General features: G+C 36.6%; 1 protein-coding gene across 1 annotated transcript in view; it reads right to left on the reverse strand.

Moving 5' to 3' along the window:
• Positions 1–6,900, reverse strand: part of SECISBP2 (SECIS binding protein 2) — a 27,809-nt gene extending 20,909 nt beyond the window's left edge. Inside the window, exons 1-5 of the mRNA XM_009329599.1 lie at positions 6,713–6,900; positions 4,633–4,825; positions 2,515–2,644; positions 1,873–2,096; positions 697–784 (exon numbers count right to left, since the gene is read on the reverse strand). The gene's annotated coding sequence lies outside the window, so the exon portion shown is untranslated. The remainder of the gene's footprint in view (positions 1–696; positions 785–1,872; positions 2,097–2,514; positions 2,645–4,632; positions 4,826–6,712) is intronic.
• Between the last annotated feature and the right edge of the window lie 962 nt (positions 6,901–7,862).

Consider the following 7,862-nt stretch of genomic DNA (forward strand, 5'->3'; position numbering starts at 1 on the left):
ATTCTGGATTTAAGTATTTCAATTAAATTTAAATTAAATTTAAATACTTACTTACTTGAAAGTAGCCACTTGATAGTTGTGGCAATTAAAAAAAAAAAAAAAAAGTTCTGCATCCCCACAGCCAGACAACAGGTAAACAAAACAAAAAAAGGGGATATTTCAGCATCACAGTTCTCCACAGCTATCCTTCTCTGTTTAACAGACTTGACAAAAATAACATATGCCACAGAATTTTTAGGTAGATACTAGACTCTAGACTGCCAGCTATTTAAAACAAATCTGCTTATCAAGAATGATCCAATATTTACCTCTCATTTATTCTTGGAAGAAATCTGAAAATGACTCAACAGACTTCCAATAATGAATATGCATTACTTTCTCTCCTCTTAAACAACATGGGAGGCAACTACAGCAGTATTTGCCCTTGAGCATCAATGAAACAACAGAGAAGATAATCCCAGTTTTGATCTGCTGACGAAGCAGATGATATAAGCAAGAATGAGCTATAAGTGGTCATCTCATTTGAAAGAACCTGATACAGCTTTATTTGTTTGGTTTTTTCCTCTTGTCATGAGCTTGCTGTTTAATTCCTTTTTTACTTTACACATCAACAGCTCCTAAGAACACTTTAGTTTTCCAAATTTATGCGATGCAAGCAGTTACAATACAGGGAAATAATTGGTCTGAAGCACTTACCTCTACCATCAAATGAAGAGGGAATTAAGCTGGCTACTGTTTCATCTAAATTTTTTGATGAAGCTTTGCCTTCCGCAGAAGTATCTTCCTGTAAAATAGACAGTCAAGTATCATAAAAGTAGGAATAAAATCACTGACCTAAACAGAACTAAACATAAAAAACCCCATAAATTAAAAAATCCTCAACCTGTGCACAGATAAATGTGTGGGGAATTTTGTAGCCTGACTTTTTTTGTTGCTTTTCTTAGTGGGACCATCATTCCGACTCTACAGCATTACAAAATATAAGCAGATGCCTCTCCACTGCTGTACAAGCAAGATGATGCCTTCTTACATTTTACAAAAGCATCCAAACAATGATTCTAAGAATGAACAAGAAAAAATTTTAATGTTCCAAGTACATTAAAAACAAAGTCCATCATCAAACTCAAACAAGCAATGAAAAAAGAAACTCAAGTGAAAGCAGAAAGGTCTTTTTTTCCCACCACAGTCAGTTTTCCACTGACAGGCACTGGAAACATTATGCTGTTTGGATCCTTCAAAATTATTAATCTTTAATCACTGTTGAAAACTCTGATTCAATATACGTGACATGCTGTTGAATGTGTCAGTATTGTATTTACTAACAAAGAGGGAACCAAAAAAATCAAGAAGAAGAATAAAGTTAAATGCTTACATCTTAATATTTTTTCCTCCTCCTGGAATTCAGTTTCTTATTTTTATCCTTTAGCACAAAGCAATTAAGTACAATATTCCAGACTTTTGTTTTTTAACCTGTTAAAACTATTGGATAAGTGACTGCTTACCTATTATTTCCAGGTGCGAGAGAAAACAAGAAGCTGGTGAGACACCTCAGGAACATATGTGCTCTGTATAGGCAAGCTAGAAGTCTAGACCATAGCTGTACCAATCTAAGTTCTAACAGTACTTGGCCTTCCCCTATCTACTGGCAGCACAGACAAGGAAAGAATAGTGAGAAAAGGTGAAAGAGGAGACAGCAAGCACTGACACCACCATCTACAAAAAGAACCTCTGGCTATGAAACTTCTTGCTTGCAAGGTACTTAAACAGGTCTTAAACTACCATACTAAATGCAAAATACTTGCATTTAGAAATGCTTGAACTTTATACAAGTTTTATTTTTATGAGTTCTGCAACATGAAAGCATCAGCTAACCTCTGTGTTCAACAAAAGAGACACCTGTGGTTGACTAAGGCACGTAATGTTACTTTCCGCTGAACATATTGGTCCAATTTTATGCTGTACATTCAATATCTCACTGCTTCCCAAACCCTGTGACTTGCGGAAATCCAGAATGGTAGCTTCAAATGTGGGTACAGGAAGAGACTCTGGTTTTGGAGTTTGAGTTGACTTCTTGTTTGTAGTTTTATTGAACCTGTCTGAATAAAGCATGTAAAATCTAAATAATTAAACTTGCTTGTGATCATTTCTAGGTATGTTTTATAGTACATTAGTTGACATAACAACAGTAATCGTCACAAGAACTACTGCTACACATAGCTCATATTAAAAAAACAACCTAGCAATTATAACCAACGTGTATACACAACACTGACTCAACAAGCGACTGCAAATTCAGATGGTTGCTTAGGAAATTTTTCATATCAGTTTACATGGATTTGTTTGATCAGCAAAAAGACATTAAGTCATCATTCCTTGTCAAAAAGTCACACAGGAAAGAAATCCTGTTCCTTAATTATTCTGGATTTAGAAACATGGTCACAAACTGGAGGCTATAGCACAGTCAACCATTTTACGTCTATTCGATGTATTTCTAACCAAACAACACATTTGTACCTGGCTTCACGGAATCTCTGCTGCATGCGGAGGTCTGGAATGAAGTCCTGTTCACAATTCTGACAGAAGAGTCATCTCCATCATGCCTTTTCTTGTCTAATTTTTTCTCACCCTCTTTTGATCTCCTCTGCTGCAAGCATTTGTGACATATTTAGTTGATTTTACTTGAACTTTGTAAAATCATCAAGTTTGCCTTGAGTTACAGTTAACTACCTCTGCATCTGGAGCTTGACCATCAAGTTAATACAACGTAAACAGTTGGTATACCATAACCACAAATAACCAATAAAACCAGGAACAGCCAGTTAGAGATTTGTTATTTAATTTTAACTACCTTGTCAACTGTGCTATTTTTAGCACATATTATAGCCCAACTAAGAGGGATTATTCCATATGTTTCTAGACAACTGTACTTTTAAGATCTCAGAGCATTTCCAATGGTTTGGTCTTAAATCATCCAGTCTGATTTTCTAAAACTGAGTTTCTTCTAGAACAGGGCTAAAATCTTAAAAGCATTCCAATTTTTTGACCAAACTACGTATTATGGGCAAAACTAGGCCAGACTGATGTCACAACATGCAAAACACTTGGAACAGACAGAAAGTAATTCGAAAAGGTACACCTATATGATCCCAGTAAAGGAAACACATTCATCTATACTGTAAAGTCCTGACAGCCTTGCGATTCTCACAAGAAACATAGTTTGGCAGCTCTGGGCTCAGGAATCAGTACGGCAGGCAAGGAACAAGCACTAGGCTTGCATCTATGTAAAGTATACTGTATCAGCCTGGATGAGTGGCTTAACTCTTTCTGATTACAGGATGCTGGACTAAATTCAAAGTACATCTGGCAGCAACATTATCTTCTTGGGTGGTAGTACAAGGCATTTCCTGACCTCCAAAGATAAATTGTTAAAGCTTCAAGAGATCTGATCAAATTAATGCAAAGCTGCAAATATCAATCATTTCTCTTCAAGCTCACAAAAAAATAAATGACAGGGAACAATGACAAAAAGACTGTCAAACAGTACACAGCCCAATAAAGATCACAAAACTCCTCCTGGAAGCTAAACTAAGTTTCTTCATATTACATCACCTGTGCTAACACTGAACTAATAATCTCCCCAGACAGCGTCACTGTTTAATTTTTCTCTCAGCAAGAAAACTACTAATTTTAGGTCTCTAGCCTTTGTCTCTTATGTCTAGTAACGCATGCTTAGGACCTAATCTTACAAATTCCTCTACACAGGCTTGACCACAGTGAAGTTACCAGGTCTCTGCCTAGGGAGTAAGGTCTACCAGAAGGATGTGACTGGAGAACCGATTACTTGAACCTGCTGGAAACAGCAACAGCCTTACAAATCCAAGAGACAGAATGTCTAACCACAGAGGGAAAGGGGTTAATAATACTTTTTTTTTTATCCTGATTTTTATATTTTGAGGAGTTTGTCTGTTTTTTGCTTGAAAATATTATCCAAGTTTCGGGAAACTTAACCCAAACAGACACACACAAAAAAATGACAGAAGATGTTTACCGAATGTGTTTTACTTTTGATTGAAAGAGAACATTTCTAACATGAACCTTTCTTCCCTCTCCACAACAACACAAGTTCCTACTCTCTTGTGGATTGTTTTCTACTTGTAGGAAGTCTTGGAAATCCTTCAACAACAGATGTGGTCTCATCACTTATCATCCACATAGCTGATTACAGCCGCCCAGTCTCTCTTAACTCAGGTTCACATGAGCTGCCACTGGGCTCAAAAAAAGCCCTTCCCCCCTCCCCCCAAGCCTAGTGAACATAGGAAAGCATAGTTCACAAATGAATGATCTCTTTTTTCTCTTGTTTCAGATGCTGCTTTCTGAGGAAGAAGAATTAAATTCCCCTCATGTTCCAAAAATACTGCTTGAAAAACTGTATTAATGTGAACTGTAGAATTCTGTGAACTTTTCTGAAATCTGAAGTTGGGCACATTACTATCATCCTTTGTAAATGTCATTCATTATTACTACAAGAACAGAGAGTGATCATTCACTTTAAAAAATGAACCAAACATTTAGAAAGATTGATTTAAAATAAGAATTTAATTTTAATTTTAAAAAAAACATGTATTTGCTCACCTTTGAAAGATTCTTACTTTCTTGTCTGATTGGATACGTTTGCTCAGCAGATTCACTGACTATTCCTGAACCATTATAGTGTGTTGAGTTGTTAGCATGATACTGTGAGCCAGCTACTGGATATACATTTGAAACAACATCAGGTGAGTAAGAGCAGCTGGAGTATTCACAGAAGGCAGGATCTCCCAGAACACTATGTGATGGACATTGAGAAAGAGATGAGAAGTCATCCCGGGGCAAATCTTCAGCATATACTTGTTGCCTAGATAAACATATCATTCCCTGGCTGAAGAATTTGTTTAACAAGAAAGCTATATTTCAAAAAAAAACCTATTCCATGTTACTTCAATTAAGTATTTAGTCACTGTTATAGACTGCTTTAAAAATAATTAATTTGGTTTTGGGAAACCGTGCAGTTTAGCCAATATTTTAAAACACAGATGTTATCCGTTTCCAAGTTTCAAAGCTAGTCTGTTTTGCAGTTATAGTCCTCATTTCTGTTTAAGGTTATCAAGATTCTTCGTACTTATTTTTGGTAGGCTTTTTTTTGTGAAACAAACCAAAAGCACTGTATAACTACATGACATGCATTACATACTTGTCTGCAAAAATACAAACATTAAAGAGTAAAACCCATCTTAAAATGCCATAATAACAAAGTAGGACTATAGCATCTTATGGGGTATAAGACGTGTATGAAATACAATACAGAATTGTAAGACAATAATTAACTGACCTTCATTTAACCATCACAGTTTATGAAAACACAACATGTCTGGGGCATGCCTTTTTCCTTCAAATGTACACTCAAAGTTGCCTTCCAATTTCCTCCTACACTTTGTACAGAAACTATATGCCGAGATCCAAGTTTGATTAGGGAGAAAGGAAATTTCTCAGCTTAAGAAAGTTGCATTTAGTCTTTAAAGCTGGTCACCATGAAGTGGCCAACCTCTGAATCTTGGGTAGATAATGAAAACCAGAGAAACTTTTCCACCAGAACAAGAGAATTCAGATAACACATTTCTTACTGCCTGTTGCAATTCTGATAGACTGTAGTCAAAACAACTCTTACAATCATGGTTTACCCACAGAGAAGAGAAGCAACAAATGAGAGCCAAAGAAATAACTATGGCTCAGTCCCAACAAGGCAAAACATTCATCAGAATATTGCTCCTGTCTGCTGGGTTTTTTTTTAATGCTAATTGATTTAATCCTAATGCTGTGATTTTTCTAATGCATAGGTCAGGCTATACTCACCTCAGTGTTAAAATTTCTATTACAAATGAAAATGGGTTGAAAATACTGAGATTTCCTGTAGGATAAAATGAAGGCCTACAATGAATGTGTTCGCTAAGGCTCTAACTGAACTTGTTAGGACGCACCAATAACTTCACAGTAATTGCAAAATCAATCCAATGCTTAGAGTTCTGAGAAGCAACTATAGAACTATGTAACGTCACAAGATTCTTACAAGACTCAATTATTTCCTATCCTACTATGTAGGCTTTTTTCTAGTTTGCTCTGGGGTTAACAATACTTCTATAAAAGACTACCACGAATGGTTTTTTTTCCAGGCCTTACCGGCAAAAAACTTTTAGAAACCTGTAGCATTCTTATCAAAACTGCCCTTCTGGGGATGCACGGGTTGTGGAGAGGAGATCCAAGAGGAGCCCTATACATTATTTAAATGTTTGACAGCATGAGAAACCTTCTCGGAGGATCTTCCTCTTCCTTTTATATGACTATATTTACCCCAGCCTTGTCATAACACAACCATTCTTTCACCCAAGGACTGGATTCAGCTCCTTCCAAAGCACAAATGAGCCAGTCAATCATTACAGACCAACAAATCCTCCTTAACGCTCTGTAACAATACAGGCCCTTGGGAGCAAGAGACAAGGGAACACTGATATATGCCCAAAGAACATAAATGCAAAAACTTAAATCACAAAGACAACGCACAAGTGTTTCTACAGTTAGAGTATTAATGTATCAGAGCTTTGACTTCATAAGAGTATTCAACGTCCGAAAGCGGAAGGTTAAAAGCCCCCAAGAAATAAGATTCAGAAAATATACATACTTATCCAAAGATGGTTCCTGAACAAATGGGTAGCATGTAGTTAAGTACCTAGGAAAGACACATGCTTCTGAGGGTTCTGACCATGCCACAGTTACCGCCGCATGTTTTGGAACAAATGGTTTGACCTCTGCTGACAACTTGATGCCCTGAGAAACAAAACGTTTTTTGGCTACATATATTTGGAGATTAATGTTATAAGTGAAAAGTACTCAACCTTGTGAGCTCAACTGTCATAGGGAAGTGTTAGTTTGCCCTCTTACAACAAAACATGCAAAACAATAAAGCTCACCAAAAGGAAACGGAGGAAGAGGGAGAAACAAAACCAAGGAATTTAAGAGAAATGTGATTGCTCTGGGAAGTTATTTCCTTTAATACCAACATTTATCAGGAAATACTCACAAAGGCCAGCTACGGAAAGGACAGAGGCTTGCTTAACACAAGATGCAGTAAACGCTATTATAAGAATTCTTACTTTAGATTTGAACAATGGAAGCTAAAGCTCATAACATGTATTAGCACTACTGTAAAATCAAACTCTGAAAGTATGTAACAATAATGGCTTTGTGTACATCTGTATTTCAAGGTAGTCTGTCTGAAACCAATACTTAGTGATTGAGCCTTCTCATTCCTGGCACAACACAAATCTATTAAGACGAATTTTCCATTTGTTCTGAATTACCACCGACTTAAAACTGGATATGCATATATGGAAGGACATTGAAATGAGACTCAAAGTATTTATTGCCATTACAGCGTTACACTGCTTTACTCACTCTAATACATGCCACAAGCCATTCCTACACCTGACTGTGTCTTTTGGGGTAACTGACGCACTACATGAAAACTGGAATTCTTTCACTTGTCAAAGCTTGATTTCAATGACTAAGTAACACACAAGGCTTGTAAAAATATTTGAATGGTGATTTCAATGCTTGAGCACATAAACTGGACTCCCTGCACCCTATGGTGTCTCAGCAGTCATTTGTATCATAAACATTTAAAAAGTTCTGATGGCCTAAAGTAAATTACAAATAACCGCAAAACTCCTCCGTTTCTGAATTTACCAGGCAGATCCAAAGATACAACGAACATCCACTGTGACAGCGACAAACAAAAGGTGAACTTTGCACAGTTAAGTACACTAATATAT

This window comes from Pygoscelis adeliae, unplaced genomic scaffold (genome assembly GCF_000699105.1).
Source record: "Pygoscelis adeliae isolate BGI_AS28 unplaced genomic scaffold, ASM69910v1 Scaffold138, whole genome shotgun sequence".
NCBI lineage: Eukaryota > Metazoa > Chordata > Aves > Sphenisciformes > Spheniscidae > Pygoscelis > Pygoscelis adeliae.